At 33.2% G+C, this 20,563-nt stretch overlaps 1 long non-coding RNA gene across 1 annotated transcript in view; it reads left to right on the top strand.

Moving 5' to 3' along the window:
• Positions 1–20,563, top strand: part of LOC140848418 (uncharacterized) — a 209,720-nt gene that overhangs the window by 69,400 nt on the left and 119,757 nt on the right. Inside the window, exon 2 of the long non-coding RNA XR_012129247.1 lies at positions 2,611–2,664. This is a non-coding gene — a long non-coding RNA (uncharacterized lncRNA). The remainder of the gene's footprint in view (positions 1–2,610; positions 2,665–20,563) is intronic.

A 20,563-nucleotide genomic window follows, 5' to 3' on the forward strand; every position in this document is an offset into this window, starting at 1 on the left:
CTCAGCCTTGGATAACCTGCTGATGGTCATCTTAAGTTGCAAGATTTAACTTATTTTATGTGAGTGCATCCAACATTTGCCTTCTCTCTTCAATTAGAAAAACATCCCTATTTTGTAACTGGTGAATATTGACAAATAACAATTCTATAATATTCCTGAAATACATCCCAGTGCAATGAGGACATTTTTCTTGACGTGGAGGCTTAAGCTAGTTCCATCTTGCACTGTCTTCCTTAACAAGAAAATTACTACGCATTGTTTTCCATAAAATTCTTTTTCAAGCCAGAAGTCAGCTATTGTTTCTCATCATTTTCTCCTTTTATCTTTTTATCTTTGTGATTTCAATTCTTTCAATCAAATATATCTTCTACTATCATACGGTCTTACTGTTACTGTATACTTATATACTATGAACAATAGCATTCTTACATAGACTCTCTGTATTTATAACTTTTGTTTTTATACATGTATCTACATTTGTCAATTTTTAATTTAAAATCTAAGATGTTTCTTCTTCCTCCCTATGACTCTTTTTTCCACAGCACTTTGCTCCAACCTTTAAATATAAATAAACTCATGTTCTGTTTAAGTATCTATTTGTCTACCACTTCGCAGAGGGCAAGGATGAGAATTTTTGGTTCAGGTTCAGGGTGCCTCTCAGAGCCTAGTGCAGAGAATAACTCAACTACCTGTCTCAGTGGATGATGGGCCTTCAGAATAAGTGTGCTTATGTGTAAGGCTGGACAGGAACTACCAACTTTTATATCAGATCCATATTTATCCCTGTATTAATAATCACTCTTCAAGTGGGCTTATTATCAATCAAAAATAGGATGATAATTTTCTTATTATAATAAAATAGAATTTTATTATTTATATAAGTAGAATTTTTATGTTTATGTAAATTCTTCTATCAGGTACTATGAGATTTACAGAAACAGAGAACAGATCTATTTTGTATTTTATCCGTGACTAATAGGGCTTAAAACATAGCAGATATTCTGTATTTGTTGAGTTACTTAATATACTGATTAATAAATATTTATACAAGATGATAGCTTATACCTTTTCTACAGATGCAGTAACAAAACAAATAGAACAATAGATAATAACAAGCAATAAATAACCAAAAATATATTTTAAAAAATGATTCTTAAGGATAATAATAATGAAAATAATAGCTAGTTCTTTTATTCATATATTATGGGCCAGAGATAGCAATAAGGCCTTCATATAGATTGTATATTTAGCCCTGAAATAAGCCTGGAGGATAGAGAATCTCTCACTTATAGATAAGGAATATGAAACACAGAACATGAATGAAGTGCCCCATAATTGGCCTTGTCTGTCAGATTTAAATCCACACAATTTGGCTCCACTGACCATAATCTTTGCCATTATGCTATGTTGCCTCTCAAAGCAAAAAATGAACTTAGAGTAGATGCTAATGTACCCGTGCGAAACACAGACTTGTGTACCTGTGTTAGCAAGGTGAGTCACGTTGAAGATGTTCTCTCCTGATATTTGACATCTATCTGTTATGCTCTGAAACAAATTGTGCTTTCCCACTATTCAAGGATACCTCTGCACGAAACCAGTATGCGCTTCCAACAGGTCTGCTATAGGAAGGATGGAATGCGTTTCATAGATTCAGCCAAAACTGGGACACCAAATGGATGCTCTCTTCAAAAACCATTCATCATTTTAAGGATTAGTTTGTGTATTTTCTATCCTGAGGAAAACTCTACTAGGCTGTTTTGCAATTTTAGTTTTCCACAAGGAATCAACCAGAGTTCTATTTCAGTGCACAGTTATGCCACATTATTTTAAATTATTAAAAACCATTCATACATATAATAGGTACATATTTTAAGGGGTTTTGATTGTAATAGGCTATTGACTTGACAAGTGGCATTTAATATTACCTCCAAAAATACTGCTATTGCAAGAATTACATTATTTGTGAAATAACATATGGTTATATTGATAGCATAAATCTCTAACAGACTATATCTCATAGCTTCAATTTGCTTCAGTGAGAACAACAAATTTATCAATTGTCCTAGGTGTTTTATTTAATGCTTACTTAATTCTTTCAAATTTGGATGATAAACTATCTTTAATTGTCTCTCTTTTCTTATGTTTTTTATTTATTTGTTAATTGTAGAAGGCTACAAGATTTATTTTTTAATGCAAAATCAGCAAATTTTAGCTTGAAACTTTAGTTTGTCTCTTTAGGAAGCACATGACTGACTTCTTCAAATTAGGGGAAGAAAGCATGTTTCCTATTAAGTCAGAGATGTACCAAGTATTTTGGGGAAAGGAAAGAGGTAAAATTTTGGGATTATTTCTTAAAATGCACTGAAATTACTGCAGAGGAAAGTAAGTCTCCACATTCTCAGCAGGTTGCTTTTAAATCCAAGTGACATGCACAATGTTTTGAAATATTCCATGACAGATTCACTGCATTTACTGCAGCACTAATATAAGGAGCTCCTCAAACAGTTCACCTTCTTGCTTACTGATGAGTGGAATTGTTTGTGTCAACTGGCAGTATAATTGGCCCTCACTCTCCTTTCAGCCTCTCTGAATATTGGCATTTCTTTTCAGAAAATTCTTGAGCGCAGGAGGAACTAAATGAGGGCAAGAGGATCTTCGGAATTGGTAAGATTGTCCATCAAAGGTCAACTCACTCACATTCTGAAGGTTTATTTGAATAGCAAGTAGTACCATTTGCAACAGAGTTACAGAAGTTACAACGTCTTTGCCTATTGGTTTCCATTATATCTGCAGTTGTTAGACTGTATTTGCAGCATTTTTCTAAAGCAATGCTTTCTACCTAGAAATTCACCTGATTGTAAAAATGAATAGTTTTCTAACCCACACATAAACTACATTTATAGACCATTTTAATAATAAAAATAACATAGGATTTTATTCTAACTGGAATTTCTAGATATTCAAGTTTTCTTATAGATAAATAATTTTTTCCTCAAAAGAAAATTTATCAACACATAATAACACTAAAATTGTTTACTGAACATTTTAGGTGTCAGGCTCCATGTTAATCACTATGTACATATTACCTCTTAATCCTAATATTCATTTCATATGTTGGTATTATTATCCTCACTTCACTAACAAAAAAACTGAGAGTCAGGAACACTTAAGAATGTTTTCAGTAACCCATTTCTAAAAAGAGATTGGGTAGGATTTAAATCTAGGTCACTTTGGCTTAAACACATAATCCTGTATCCTGTTTTATAAATGAGAATATATTTCCCCATGTTAGTGTTGGTCAAATGAGAGGAAATATTCCAAAAAAGTGATTTTTGCATTTAAAAATATATATTCTATCACAGAGGACTTTTAGAGCAGTGAAAATACTCTGTATGATGTTATAATGATGGATATTTGTCATTAAAGGTTTTTCTAAACCCATAGAATGTACAGCAACCAAGAATGAGCCTAAAGGTAAATCATGGACTTTGGGTGATTATGTGTCAGTGTAGGTTCATCCTTTCTAAAGGATGTTTCCCTGCTGTTGAATGAACTCCTCTACAGAAACAAGATAGGTTAAGTTAGCTTATAGTTTTATTCAAGTATAGCGATTTTTCATTTAACTGTTTTATTTATTATTGAGACTGGTGTATTAGGTCTCTGACTCCTTTTTTTTATTAGATCTTTGACTCTTACTGTTGAATCTTTTTTTTCTCCCTTTGTGCTAACTGTTCTTGGTCCATAAATTTGGGGGCTCCAATATTAGGTGCCTATGTGTCTAAAATCATATCTTCCTGAAGAATTGAGCTGTTATCATTATAAAATATTCATCTTTGTCTTCTGTAACTATTTTATTTGTTTGAATATCTATTTTATATGACATTAATACAGCCACTCCAGCCCTATAGTCACTGCTTTCGTGGTATATTTTTCTGTGCTTCTACTTTTAACCTGTCGTGACTTTGCATCTGAAACTTTCCTCTAGCAGAAAATACAGACTTTTATTTTGTTTTTAATTAAGTCTGAAAATATCTTTGTATTAGTTTTTCAAAATCAATTTATAATTAATGTAATTATTGATATAATAGGATTTACATTTCCTATTTTGTTATTTATTTACATTTCTTTCATGTCTTTTTTTCCTTCTGTACCTCCATTATTGTTTTCTTTTGGGTCAAATCCATATTTTATAGTTCACTATTTTTGTTCATTTTTTGAGCTACTTTCCAAGAGGTTGATTTAGGAATTATGACCTATATCTTAATTTATAACAATTTTTTCAGGTTAATACAATTTAATTCCAGTAAATATAGAAATTTTGCTCCAAAAGAGTTATATTTCCCACCTACTTTGTTATTATTGTCATATATATAATATATATGTATTATATCTTTATATTGTGTAAGTTCAACAGCACAGTTTTATTGTACTGATTATTTTTGTTGCATGTAATTTTCATTTAAATTAGTTAAAAGAAGAAAAATGAAAATGTGTTGTTTCCTGTCTTTATCATTTTTTACCAATGTAATTATTTTTACTGGTGTTCTTTATTAATTTATGTGTAAATTAGCATTATTGCCTGGGACCAATTTCCTCTCAGCATGAAGGACTTACATATATCTTTCAAAGCATATCAATTAACAATAGATTTTATCAGATTCTGTTTATCTGGGAATGTCTTCATTTCACCTTCACTTTTGAAAGCCATTTTGCTAAGTATAGAATTCTTGGTTGGCCATATTTTTTTTCTTTTGACACTTTAAATATGTCAGCCCACTATCCCCTGGCCTTCACAATTTCTTTTGAGAAGTAAGCTATTGATCTTATAGTGGTTCCCTTATCATTTCTCATGCTGCTTTCAAGATAATATGTTTTTGACTTTTAGATGTTTGACTATAATGTGTCTATATATAGAATCATTTGTTTTTATTTTATGTATCAGAGTTATATCATTGAAATAAAACCACCTATGTTCTATAGGTGAACATATAATAATATAATAATTATATATGTAATGTAATATGTTACATAAATTTATATTTTTTCATAAAATAATTATAGTATATTCATGTAAGGAAATATACTGAGTAATAAAAATTAATGAATTACCGACACACAGCTGTGGTTGGAAAAGAGTTTCTTCGAAGATGGCTATAGTCAGAATTGTAGGACCATGGCCCAGTACTATGACTCTGAATATTCTAGATCTTAGATGCCAATAACTAATGTGATTTAGTGGTGACTCGCCACACTGGAGTGACCCTATATGTTTTGAAAGTGTCTGAGTGAGAAAATGATCTTTTGCCAGAGGTCATGTCTTTGTGAAACAGGGCAAAAAGTTATATAGTGAGGCAAATATTGAAAATGAAGACCAACCTATTTAACATCCTTCGGACATGGCTGGTTTCTAACCATTTTCTAAATCAATTTTCTTTTGAATATTGGCAAATGTTGATTATTATGAAATGATGATGTAAGAAGCCATTGCCAAAGATTAGGTTACTGCCACTGATTCTAACTTGAAGAATGAAAGTGATTCTCAAAAGCTTAGAAGGAAGCTGCCATGTTCTCAAGAATCTCTGATAATTCTTTTCAGAACACATTGTGTAAACAGGTTGTAAGCCACAGTTTACAAGTGGCTATCCTTTTCCAGATACGGCTATTTGGCAGGTATAGATTTTTGGATGTACAGTGGGAAAGATTTGGGACTATTAGGTAGGTGTTGACATATTGTACTTTGAAATTATAATATGTCACCTGGATTGTGATTTGGAAAACTGTTGTCTTTGAAGAAAATATAAGACAAAATAAAATTACTTCTATATAGAGGTATAAGCAAAGTTTTGCGCAAAGAGAAGTTATTACATCTGGTATGAACTAAGGGAAAAGACTTCAAGGAGAACATAGCATTTGAATTAGTTTAGAGGATAGAAAATAATTGAGTTAACCAGGATTGGATTGGAACAAACAGCATTCCATGATACAAGAGCATAAAGGCAGAGATTTTATATTTGTATTTTTCAGTATAAACATGTAAGAACAAGTAATGCATGTAATAGCTGAAGAAGCAAGTTTAGAAAGCCTTGGAGGTTAGCCTGAGTTTCTGGAAAGTAGACAACAGAAAGCCTTTGCTATTTATTTATTTAAAAGCATGGATAGGGGAGTGATATTATCTGAATTCAATTTTGGATAATAATTCTTGGAGTGAAGCTGTATGATGAAGGAGATTAAGGGCTCATATACATAACTGAAGAAGACATGATTGTCCTGGTTTGTCTGTCTTCAACCCAGCATAATTGCCACTTCTTGAAGAATACGCTGCATTATGTAGAAAAATAAACATACATTTATCAGAATCATCTCTGATATATGGTTCCAGATTTTGCTAATGAGAGGACCCCATCCATGATTTGAAAAAAAGAAGAAATAGGAAAGCTATTTTCCTTAAGAGATAATAGCAGGCAGAACAACGAGAGGATGTGAAACAAGCAGCCTACTAACCTCTTGATGAGCACTTACTTTTATGCTGCAGAGGGACAGTTGGGGCAAAATTTTCAGATTCTTGAGAACATGGCAGCTTCCTTCCAAACTTTTTGGAGTCACTTCTATGCTTCAAGATAGCATCAGTGGCAGTAACCTTATTTTTGGAATTGGCCTCCTACATCTTCATTCCACAAACACTTCCCAAGAATAGTGTAAGCCCGAGTTATACACTAAACCTTTGTACTCGAAATATGTTGAGTTATTTCTGCTTTCTTAACTTAATGTTGATTGATGTAGTTTTGGTGCAGTAAGTCTAAGGTAGCAGAATCTAAAAGATAGAAATCTGGAACTAGTTATCTAATCTTATTGGATTTTAATTTAGTAAGAACCTCATTGCCATGGAAAATAGGTATTGAAACACTAATGGTCCTTAGCTTACAGTGTGAAACAATTAACTAAATCATCATAGGTAATCAAATGCCTAAATAAGGCAGACTTTGGGAGACAAAATAGCTGTAGCAATATAATACAATGGAGGAAACAAACAGTACAAACAATACAAGATCTGTGGGATGGGCTGTCATCTTCTAAATGTACTAGAAAATTTGAAGAAAGAAAACAGACTCATTGCTTTTAATTTCCAGTTCAAGGCCAAGGCTCTGAAATAATTATTTATTATAATCCCAGGGCCAATAGTTATGAAAACTAAACTGAAAGTATAACTTTCTTGTTGAATAACAGAATTGTTTTTTAAAAATCAATTTATAGTCTCATCAATTCTCTGTTGTTAAAGTTAGGGCCTCGATTTGGAATAAGTAGAGCCCTGATAATAGGTATGGAACTTTAAGGTAGATGTTGATAAGCTGAGTATCTTGAATGCTGCTATGGGTTGAATTGTATCTATCCAAAATTCATATGTGTAAGTCCTAACACACAGTACCAAGAATGTGACTTTATTTGGAAATAGATTAATTGCAGATGTAATTCATTAAGACTAGGTCATTACAACAGACCCTAATCTAGTATATGACTGATGTCCATATAAAAAGGGGAAATTTAAACACAGAACAGACTTGCACATTCAGTAAATGACATGTGAAGATAAAGGCAGAAATCAGGGTGATGTGCCTGCCAGCCAAGGAATGCAAAGATTTCCAGGGAACCACCAGAAACTAGGAGACAAACATGGAACAGATTGTCCTCACAACCTTCAGAAGGAACCAACTCTGTCAATTTCTTGATCTCAGACTTCTAGTTTCCAAACTGTGACAATAAAATTTTGTTGTTTTGCTCACTTACCAAGTTTATGATAATTTGTTATGGCAGCTCTCATAAACTAATACAAATACCATCGCCAGACCCAGTAAACCCACTTTGCCTAGAGTAGCAGCTTTCCTTCCCTGTTGGAGGATTTTAGCCTTTTCTTTATAGAGATGAAGGAAGTAACTACATCATTAAAAACTATTTTTAGGCTAAGAGCTATGAGGGAAGATACCACCATTGAAATTAGCAACTTGAACACCATGGGAATAATAGAAGACCAGAGAAGGAAAGAACAAATGGCAATAGTTTTCCACCAGAAACAAGATAATCTTTGTTACCATGTGAATAGCCCTAATGGGATAGTATTGAGAAGGGTTTTACTCACGGAAACATCTCTGGTAATTTCTTGATTATTATTGCTAGGACTGACATATGTGCATCCACTAAAGGCTTGCCTTACTCAGTAGAGATCCTAAAAGACAACAGTAAAAGTAATCCCTTCAGTCAACAATTTCAAGCATTATTTTTGCTTCACCTTGACTGGAAGGAGAAATGGCCAGAGACACAGATCAACATTTTTCCATGGGCATTAGTTAGTAGTTTGGCTGTATGTTAAGAGACTTGGGAGAAACAACATTGGGACAAAAATTTCTAGGGAATAAGTTATCTGGGTAGAATTTTCATAAGAACACTAGTTGATTGAATACTCACCAGCAAGCTGCACAGGAGACTAAATAATCAGGTGGACAAGAAAGCTTATACTGTGTATGCGAGTCTGCCACTTTCCCAGCAACCCAGGCCTTGCTCAGCATAGGAATGTTTTCACCAGTGAAAGAAACAAAGGTACAGTTGAACAGGAAGACGAGACAGACACCTGTCTTAATCATATTAATCTTTTATACCATTAGATTGGAATGACTTACTATTCTGTCAGTGATGACTAAAAATACAGAGCTGCAAATACATGCATACTGAGGGTCAATATGGAGACTCTCATAGCCAATAGCAAAAGTTGATGCACACCATAGCAGCTCCATCCAGAAAGGACCTCTAATAACAGCTCCTTCAGGAATAAAAGCTTGGATCATACTGCCAGGTAAAAAGATCCTGACATGGTGAGATGTTGGCTGAAACCAAAGTGAACATGAAATGGTTAGTGGAAGAAGGAAGTGAAATGACTATTAAAAGCCAGGGACATGATCATTTACCATTTGCATAAATGTGCTTGTTTGGTATATTTACATGTATACATACATTACACACACAAACTATTTTTAGGTTTGTCTTCCTTTTTATTTATCCTTATATTTAATACAAATGTGTTAGTATTGTTTAGCCCTATATTTCAGTGTTTCAGTTATGGATACCTACATATGCACAAAGTCAAATGGGTATAGTTTTATGACTGATCAGAAGACAAATGAACTTCAAACTGAGATATATGAAGTGGTACATCAGACTTTCTGGCTCTCCATTCAAGGAGTGGGCAAGTGTGTCTTCATTTATGTGGGTAGTTGCATCATGTTAGCCCAAAGCTTATTCAAAACTTAAATATGGAAAAAGCAGTGTATACTGAAGACAAATTGTCTATCAGTTTTCAACTTAACATCACCACTATCACCTTCCAGGTCTTCAATGTATTGTTATGGATGACATTTTCCAGAAATGTTGTCCTTGTTTGACTCAAGGCTAGTTTGCTAACGAGATGGGCCTAGTTAAAGATATAAAACAGAAAGAAGGAAAAATCCAAGGTATCCAGAAGCATGGGAAATGTGAAATTCTCAGTGGCTTCTCATTTCCCACTGAGGATGTTGTATTTTGTTGCTAAGACTGAGACAAGAGGTGCAAACTTCATAGAGTTTCTTGAAAATTAAACTGCTTTCTGGCAAGCCTTCGAGAATACATACTTTGATGCTTTAAACTGAACTTTCTGCAGTGTGTGGTTTCCTAACAGCATACATTGGAAAGCAGCTTACCTGATATTTAATCGACTTTTCACTACCACTCAACCAGCAATCATCTAAACCCATATTAAACCATTTATATTTTGATTGCATAGAGTAGCTTCTGTTTTCCTGATCATATTCTGAATGACAGAGTGATTATGGCTTCAATCAGCGAAATAAGTACAAAAAATATGGTTTGTAACTTTATGTAAACTGTATAATTTGTTTCATGAGTAGCTGAGAAAATGGACAGTATCTGATGAATTAAAAATTCATCATACTTCACTATGTTGCCCATTTGAGAAGTATACTCAAAATGTTTGAATTACATGAAATTATTTTTGTATTATGACCTATGAAAAAAATCTCTGAAGTTGTCCAAGGATGCTGTCATTCATATAATTGTTGTTAGAGAAGTTGTTCCTGTACATAAATCTGAAGTCTTCCATTTTGTGCAATGCATTACCAAGATGAGCATTAGGTTTTCTTTGTCTTTTAAAAACCAGTACCATATATTTTTCCAAAGCTGTTATGATTTTAATAACTTATTTTTTGTTTTAATGACTTATTTTTACATATCCCCTCTTCAACTATAGAACTGTATTGGAGAGTTTAGATAGAAAAATCAAATTTTAGCACACTTTGGTAGTTAGCAATGTGAAGTAGGGAAATATCTGTATTTTTTTAGTCACCATCACTTACTACTAACAATATGTTTTTAATTAAACATCTTATTATTATGTTACATAATTATTAATATACAATGTAAGTTAATAATTTTAAGTTTATTTGTTAAGAGTCAAAACATAATTTTGAAATCCTATCACAGTTTTGAAAGTTATGCTAATTAGGTGACATGCTAACAAATATTCAAAGTAAATATAAAAGGGGATAAAGACTTTAGGACAAAAAAGCATCATCAATACACTTCAACTACATTACTTACAGAACTGCATGAGCAAACTCATTTAAAATTTGTATTTAGAAAATTATTGACTTATAAAATGAAATAATACAACAAAGTCACAAAATATGGGACAATTTAGGCAGTAGAAAAAAAGCTTAAATTTTGAATTGTCTTTTACTATTACTTTTTAAAGTCTAAATGTGTTCTAAAAGTCATGGTATGTTCTAAAAATTATTTTACTTTATTATTAATAAAATTTTTATTGGCATGTTTTTGTCAGCATGTCATAGATTATAGACAGAATCTTGTCCAGGCCATGTGATCATTAGTTTAACTAAAGATTATAACCAATAACAAAGAAATTTAGTGTGCTAAATTAGATTAGATAAACCATAAATCACTAACATGTTTTAGAAGTAAACAATAGATTTTAGAAATATTATTTTGACAGACTTATTAGAAACCCTCCAAAGAATAGGAAATATCAAGAGACATGGTCTCATTAAAGCCTGTGGCACTATAATCTAATTTAAAATAATTGAATTATCAGGGTCAAATGAAGACTGTGATTTTGTGTGAAAAACTATAATCCATAAATCAAAGTCAATTAGGAGCTAAGTCAGTCATAACCCCCTTCCACTAAATTACTGTACTTATTCTCATTAATAGAGTTTAATAGTATAAAAAGGACATCAGATACAATAAAGCATAGAGATAACTCACAATTTCTAATGTGGTCAGCAACTAACTCTTCTAGTACATAACTGTTGCTACTAAACATATGCTGCTTAGAGAGGAACATGAGTAATAAATAATGTATATCTCTCCTAGGTGTTGTGCAAGATGATAACCAGTATCATGTTCAAAAACAATTATAAGTGAACCTTGAAGACATCATGCTTCAAGGGAAATAAGCCAGTCACAAAAGGAAAATAATGCATGATTCCACTTATATGAGGTACCTTTAGTAGTGAAATCCATAGAGACAGAAAATAGAATGGGGGATTGGGTACCAGGGACTAAGGAGATGGAGGGGCAGGGCCTTTTGTATAACAGATACAAGAGTTTAGTGGAAGATGAAAAATGTCCTAGAGGTGGAGGGTGGTGATGATTGCACAAAATGTCCATGCACTTAATGCATGGAACCATTCACCTAACAGTGTTCATAGCAGTAAATTTTGTTGTAAATGTCTTACCACATTTCAAATAATATAAATTATAACAATTAGAAGACATTATCCATACTTTCAAACAATATGTGATCTGTTCAGAAAAATAGGGCCAGAAGCATCAATAATGAAGAATGATGTAAGTCATGGAACAAGATAGCACCTGACATAGTATCAGCCAATTGACAGTGTTCTGCCTTGCCTATGGGCATGCCTGCTCACAGCTGTGCCGCATTCTTTATCGGCTGGTGGCCTCGTTGGATGTAGGGCGTTTGCTGCCTCTGATTTGCCTTCAATATGGTTAAAAAGTCACACTCGCTTACCACACTGTGCGGTACAGTTCTGTTTGTTTTCTATGTTGTCATGTCATGAAAAGGTTGGATAGCATTGTTTACGAAGTCTTGAGTTTATATAAAGAGATCACTATGGATTGGAATGAATTTATGAAACTACATATATAAGATATTTTAGACAAATCGTAACATATAACTATAGTTTTCATAAACATTGTTGTGGAAAAAATTGTTGGAGAAAAGAGATGGGAAAGTGTGAGATGTATGCAGGAGATAATGAGTACATCAGTTTGGTTTAAGCAAAAATGCTAATATAAGGGAACAATGGGAAATGAATTTGTAAAGTAGGCTGGGGAAAGCTTTGGGAGACCCATGAATGGCAAGTAGATAAAAGGGAGAAACTGGAGAGCAATCTCTGGTTTTTCAGTTCCATTTCCTCACAAATTATCAGATAGTGACCATAAAATCTTATTTATCAATTGATAGTACAGCTATTACTTTAGTATTAATAAAGAGAAGGAACATTTTGATTTTTTGGTGACACTGTTCACTAACAATCTAATTGTAAGAATGTAAACAGAATCTAAGACTGACTTTTTTGGAATGTGTGTATGTGTATTAGCTTCAACACATATAGACCTTTGACAGCTGAAGAAACTATATGGTCTCTGAGACCTAAATAATTAAATTAAATTGTGTCTATACTTGAGCTATTACTTATGAATGTATCACCACATCTTCTATAATAAAGTTGCAAATATTAGGGAAAAAAAACCCTTAGAGTAGAGATCAGATACAGTATGTGTTTTTCATTCATTAATCAATTTATGTAATTTCTTCTGTAATGCTATTACACTTTGCTGGAATATCAACCTAATGAAATGGATAGTAACATAGATGAGAAAGTTTCTCTGCTAACTTGACCCAGTGTTAAATCACAATTTGTTAGCGAGGTATTGCAAATGCTATACTTTTCTGAGACCACCCTGATTTGATAATTGGAGGTGCGTGTAACTTATTATTGTATGCCATTCAAGTGTCATGATTGGAATAGCCTCTGAGATATATGAAAAATATTAAGTCTCAAGACATTGGGTGTGATTTATGATGACTGTTTTCTTTTCAATTTAACTCTATTCTCTAGGGAACTGAAAAAGAATCAGTCATCAGTTCACCTCAGGCCTCTGAAACAGAAGCATGAGAATTGTGAGTCCCTTGTATCTGGCAAAGGCCACTTCCCTCATGAAGATATTTCAAAGCTGGTCCTGGCAAAGCAAATATTTCTAAATGCCCTTGAATTTTGTCAGGTCACCTATTTCAGCCATGAATCTAAATAATAGAGTTCATGATATAAGAGGCTTAAGCAAGTGGATTCACAATGAAATCCTCTCTAGCAAGGTCATTACCATGGGTATCACTAAACATGGTATTGGTAATTTGGAAACCTAGTCATACCTGCTAAGATTTTTTTTCTTTTTATGTTTGTTAGCTCTCAATAATCTCTCCTTTATCCAGGAAATATCCTGAACTCAATCAGGTTCAAACCAGGCTGTTGATAACACATTAAGTCTCATCTCAGTTAATTGAGAGCTCACTGAAGGGACAAAAACACTGAGCACTGTTTTAAGAAATTTAAAAGTCGCACTGGCCCTGATCTTTTGAAATTAATGGTTTTTAAGAGTTTTCAAAAGGTAAATACATACATTGGAAAGGCTGCAAACATTTTAAGATACAAATATGTTTATTTTAAATGATTTTGAGTAATTGTTTTATAATGACATCAGCTGACCTTCGATATTACTTACTAAATAATATTAAGTGAGGAAGCATACTTACTTGCTTATTCATTGTTAGATTTCAGTACTAAATCTGACATATTTTACTTTTATGATGTTACTTTTATCTTTCATATGGGATTTTCCTATTGTAAAATTATCTATTAATATATCTGCCTATGTAAAATAAGTTCTTCAAAGCAGGTTCTTGCGTTGCCATATTTGCCTTTCAATCTGTAGTGATTAAGACAATATTCTCTATTATGTTAAATGCTAATTGGATGTTATAAGAGTGAATGAATGAATGAATGAAGCAAGAAACTGTAGGATAACTATTCAGGTTAAGCATAAAATAAGAAATTACTGTATACCTAAAAATAATCCAAGCGAGACACCTAAAAAGTCACCAAGAAGAAGAATATTCTTCAATAATATGGCTAGGAATAAAAAGTAATACATAAAAATTAATAGTTTTCAATATATAAGCAGTAAACAGTTAGAATCCCATTTATATTAGTAACATAAATGATAGTACTGAGCAGGAAATGTACCAAAAATTGTTCAAGAGGTGTTTGAAGGAAATAATATACAACAAAAAGATCTGATATAAAATAGTAATGATTTTCCCAGGCATACAATATTCTTAAATGGGATGCCTCAATATTCAAGAAAGACATATCTCATAAACACTGTACACGAAAAAATTTTTGTCTCTTTTTCTTCTGGGCACATAATAGAATTGACATTTTTGCTCCACTGAAGTTAAACATGGCCCTGTGACTTGTTTTGACCAATAAAATATGAAAAGTTACATATGTCACTTCTAGGAGGAGCTCTTCATGCTAGTACATGATTTAATATATTTCTATTACTGTATTTTTCTGCAGGATTTTTAGTAGCAAATTTCAAGATGAAGCTTCTGTTAACCTGGTCTGCTGAGTAGCTATTATGAGAACTGCCTCCTGCCTCTCGCTGAATAGTTTTGAATGAATTGTACACACAAGAAGTACAATTTTATTATGCTAAGCCAATGAAATTTGCTGATTGCCTCAGAAATTTGGAAATTAAACTATGGAATATTAATCTACAACAGAGTTCAACAAACTTTTTCTGTATAGTTCCAAATAGTAAATACCTTTGGCTTTATGGTTTATATAGTCATAGTCACACTACTTAACCTCTTCTGTTATATCACAAAAGCAACCATAGATAATACCTAAATGAACAGAAGTGTCTGTGTCCCAATGTAATTTTATTTACAGAAATAGGTAAAGGGGATGCCTAATCTAAAACTTTAATATAATATAAACAAATTCACAGTTAGATTTATTTTTAATCTAAGTTGATTTCAAAGTTCATATGGGAAAAATATGTAATCATGTAGTTACAAGAAATTTGAAAAATAAAAGTAATTGGACAAAAGTAGCTCAGACAATTATTAAATGTATTTGAAATGCCAGGTAGATAGTGACACATAAATGGATAGACCAACATAGATGAGGAATTATATCACATAGCAAAGGTATCATTACATAAAAATAAGGAGAAGATGGATTAATGACATTTTAGCAGCTGAGCTTTTTTCTGAGAGATATTTAGATCTATATATGACTGTAATAAAAATCTTCTCATGATTAGTGTTTAAATACTTTAAAGAATGGAGCCAAATGCACTTGAAGAAAACATAGGAGAGTGCTTTATACAATTTGTATATGGAGGTAGAATTGCTTAACATATATAATCCAGAAATCATGAGAAATGCTTGATGAATTTAACTTAAGAAAAATGTAAATAAATTGCATAACCAAAAAATAAAAAAACAAAGGAAAATTTTGGAAATACATTTGCATCAATTATGATATATCGATTCTTATTTACTTAACATATGAAGTCCTCTTACAAACTGATAAGAAAAAGATCAACTCATTAACAAAATGTTATAGAGCATGAGAACAGAAGTTACTGTAAAATGAAATACAAATGAATTTTCAAAATATGAAAAGATGCTCAATTTCATTGATGTTAAGAGAAATGAAAAAAATCATATTTCTGTGAAGGTTTAAATTGTGATTTTTTGTGAGAGACAATGTAAATATCTGTGTGGGACAAATATCTATCACAATTTAAAGTGAACATTCCCTTGAACTTGGAAATTTCATTCTAGGAATTTTTCCTACATATATTCTAATATAGATTCACGTATAAATGAGAGATGCTTTAATGTCTATTATACAAGACTGAAAATACCTACATGATTACAATAGGACACCAGTCCAATATATTACACTTCATATATTAATGGGAATTCTATATAGCTACTAAGAATAAGACAGTGTCTTAAGTACTGGTATGGATTATCTGCAAGAGAAAAGAGAAGGTTCAGGAAAGTCTGTGGTGCATATTACTATGTAAAATTATTGCATAAAAATTGAATATCTCTGGAGTGATATTCAAGAAATTGGTATATCACCAATATGCCTAGGGTCTGGGGAGGGACAGAGCTGATTGAGTATAGAGTTCTATAGAATCTGTATCTTTTTTTGTAACCCATATGATTTGTCACTATTTATCTATTAGAAGTGAATTATTTAAATTATATTAAAACTTTCATTTTAGGAAAGGACTTTTTCTAGGACATGCTGTTTAATTGTCCACCCAACTTTGGTTACATGCTTCCAGTGATAGAGATTAACTATTGATGATTTAGATCTTTCCAAATTTAATAACTCTAATATTGAGAAAAATTTGCTTTCCTATATCTACTAATTCTTGGTCCTTGTATTCCCTCCTGAAAACTATCTATATTACATTTAACCTGTCTCTCTTGGGCATTTGTAAAATGCCTTTCTATATTCCTAAATCTATACTTCTTAGATATGTTCTCAAACCCTCAAGATATTCTTCATATGATATAATTTTTAGGTCTTACATCATTCTCACTATCAATAATTTACTAGTTTACTAGCATTTATTAGTATTATTAATTTACTCTTGTTTACTAACTTAAAAATCTGCCAAAGTGGTTTGACCAATTAAAAGTACAGAGGTTAATATATTTTTGCTCTCTTGATAGGGACATTACACTTTGATTACTCTAAGATTAAATACATATTTTATCATTAAAAATATGGTTAGCTCATAATTACTTTGCAGTGAATTGTAATTGGTAGTTCTTTATAAGTTTTGTAAGCTTTACCAACTAATGATGTGTTTAGGATCTAGAATAAGACAAATCAGGAGCAAATCTTTGCTCTGCTTACCAGTAGGGTTAAATTAGCCAAGTTACATATCTTTGACATCCTAAATTATAAGAGTAGAGATAATAGCACCTACTTTATAGGGTATTTTTAGGAAAAATTAAATTTCCCTTATGATATTAATGACATAAAGCTATGATATGGAATTAGGAAATAATATTTGTGAGATAGTGACATGAAACTGTTAATAAAATGTTTTTGAGGTAAAATTCCTAAAAGTTGAGACCTGCAGAAATTCTCACATGAAAAGAGTGTCTATGTTATAATCTTTGTAAGATTGGGGGGGAAAATGGAATCAATTGTATAATAGTGACAAGTAACAAAGAAATCTTAATGCTTCAATTAAATTTGATTATGTTTTCCTTTACTGGAAGGAAAGGTATAAATGTATTCTTAGGCAGGTACATAGGACTCAGGAAAATGTATAAAATGAAAAGTGCAATTGAAAAGTTGGTAGTAGTTACAGTAAGGTTCTGGAAAGAATGGGAAGTGTTAGAATTAAGAATACAGTTTGAGGTTTTGTCCTTGATCTTAAAGATAATTCTTCTGCATATGAAGTAGTACAAGTGACAATATTGAGATTTTTTTTTTTTGTGGTATAAAGAAGGGAACTTGAAGGACCTCCATTATGTTGCCCTGATATTTGTAGTTTAGCCAGATAATTAATCCTCTGAGATTATGGGTCCAGTAAAGTGTCAGGAGGGGTAATGTTTCAGGAGTCTTGCGGAGACCAAAGGAAGTTGTAATAGTAACTACCCGTCAGTGACAGTAACGGCAGGGAATTCAATGAGTCATCAAAAAGATGAATTCAGAGATAATGTAATCCAGGTGTGGCGGTAATTGTATACAAATTTTTTTATTTCCGTAGATTAAACCTCTTATCCCATAAAGTGGCAGTTAAGAAGTCTGATCTTATTTATTCAAGATCTTGGATCCTCTTAGGCATTTCCAAGAATTCGGGATCTCTTTGCCATTATTTATAAAACAAGATGACTCTATATAGAATTCTGTACAAGATGTACTTAATTCTTCTCACATCCGTTGTAGCTGAGATGTCCCGGAAATCACTAGGTAAGTCACACTATCAGCCCCCCTGAGCCATGGTCAGCAGCCTCTAACAGTACAGTCATGCCAGGCTACCATGTAAAATCCATGTTACTTAAAAAAAAAGTGTGCAATTCTAAGAAAGATATTGTACTGTAGCTTAAATAAAGTTTGAAATAGTAGTAAATCAGCCATTCCTTTACATCAGTGAAAAAGAAGAATATCCTTTGAGATTTAATCCTTCGGTGGACGGTGTTCTCTGTGGACGCACTTTCTCCTCAAGGCACATTCATCTCGCCCAGGGCCCTCTCTTGCTCCCACTTATCTCCTTCCTCAGCTCTGCATTTGGAAGACAATCCTCTCTCTCAAGAGGAAAGGTGATATTCCCTGTGACCCACTGTGTCTCTTCTAATTCAAACAATGTCTTAAACTGTAGCTTATACTCACAGACATTTTCTTGTGTTCAGTTTTTTACAGGTTTCCAATGATATGAGAAGGAAAGCTACATCTTTTTTTCTTCTTTTTAATTTAGCACTGCATCATTTGGAAACATTGCCCCAAACCCAGTCTGGTATGAAAGATCATTTCTTGAACCTTGCTGCATTACAAGAAATTTCAGATAGGTTGTTAATATTTTCCTTTAATTGTTTTCTTTGTTACCCAAAGAGATTAGAATCAGCTCTGGTGGTACAGTTTTGACTAAATTATTGTTATGGTATGTCTCACTCAAAATGGAGACAGATTGGGTTACTGATAGCACATTTTGTAAAATAGATGGAATCAATTTTGTAATGATTCCGGTTGCTGATTTCTTCTTCCCTCTTTTTTTTTTTTTAGTTCTAAGGAGTCTGATGAATTGACATGGGAAGAGTGGAAGTGGAACAATCTAGGACAAACATAGTCAAATGGGTTAACTAGAAAGATTATAAGAGGAAAACTGAGATATTTTAGGTAATTCATATTATTTAGGAAGTAAGAATGTTTTTGAAAGGGCAAGCTTCCAGATTCTATTTCAGCCAATTGAGACCGGGATACTATTTCAGCCAATCAGAGCTTGGTCTCTCTCCTCTCCAGTCAGCAAGGAGCTCACTCACCACCCTTAGACCCTGCCAATTGACCAGAGCCACGACCTATCACCCCACCAACTACCCCTAGATCCAGCCAATCAGCCAGAGCCATGACCATCACCCCACCAACTGCCCTAGAACCCCATAAAACCTCTGTGGTATTGAAACTAGCTCTCTTTCTCTGGCATCTTGCCACTGCATTGGTGTAGATGAGAGATTAAGCTCGAGCTAGCCAGAATAAAGGCTCTTTGCTTTTGCATCGGTGTTAGCTCTTTGGTGGTCTTCTGGGATTCGCGACTTTGGATACAACATTTTTAATGATTGATTTTGGGCTTTAGTAATTAAAGAAATATAGAAAGTCTGAACATTAAGACAAGGAAGACTGGAAGAGCTCTAATCAATTCAGAAGAGTATTCTTAATTGACCATAATGAGCAATGTCATGCTATCAACACATGTAAAGAATGTCAGAAAAGAAAGGTTATTAAGTGATAGTAGCATGACAATAGCTTTGAAACATCTCTAGTAAGAATAAATAGGGAGCAACCCCGATATCTTAGATATTTGGGGATAAAGCATGAAAAGTAGCAATAACTATTGTTTTTCATGAAAGATGAATTAAGAGGAAACCCAGTTTCTCTTAAGGCTTGCAAATAGACTGAATAATGAACAAAAACTGGAGGTTTGAAAACATGTTGTTCTTGAAAGTGGGAATTACGATAAATATTGTTAAGTGGCTAAAGTGACAGGGGACAGATGTAGAAAGGGTTTGAGGATGGGGAAAACAATTGATAAATATTATCATGGAAAGACTAATGGGTGATAAATGTATGGCTATTGCGATTTAAAAATGTAAACATTGGGATATACAGCTGTTTGCCAGGCAACATTAGCTATCCTCATAGCCAAGGCCCACCTCCCATCACAGACACACCGAGCAGGGTTCCCATCCAAATTTATTCCCGGACTTTTGATTCCACTTCCTTTTCTTGAGGCTTGTAATCTCTGGATGCTAATTGCGAGTCACATTCCTTTTCTTATCAGGGAGGGGCATTTCCCATCATCTGTACTTTCCTTCCCCAACAGTCTGGATGGATTATCTGCCACTCCTCTCCACCACTGCCCCTGAGCTCATCTGCTCTCTTTAGCATCAGCTCCTTTGTACTAACAGGAAACATTTTTACCTGTAAAACACAGTCCCTAAGTGACTTTGGTCCTCTCAGTGCGGTATCCTCCCAGGGAATTATACTTCCCTGTCTAGGAGGTTAGACAACGTCGCCCAAGGGCAGTGCTGAGTGCTCACATCATGACCATCTGTGCCGCTGTCCTGGACTTCCTTACCAAAATGGAGCAAGATTTC

Source organism: Manis javanica, chromosome 3, assembly GCF_040802235.1.
Source record: "Manis javanica isolate MJ-LG chromosome 3, MJ_LKY, whole genome shotgun sequence".
In the NCBI taxonomy this organism is placed as follows: domain Eukaryota; kingdom Metazoa; phylum Chordata; class Mammalia; order Pholidota; family Manidae; genus Manis; species Manis javanica.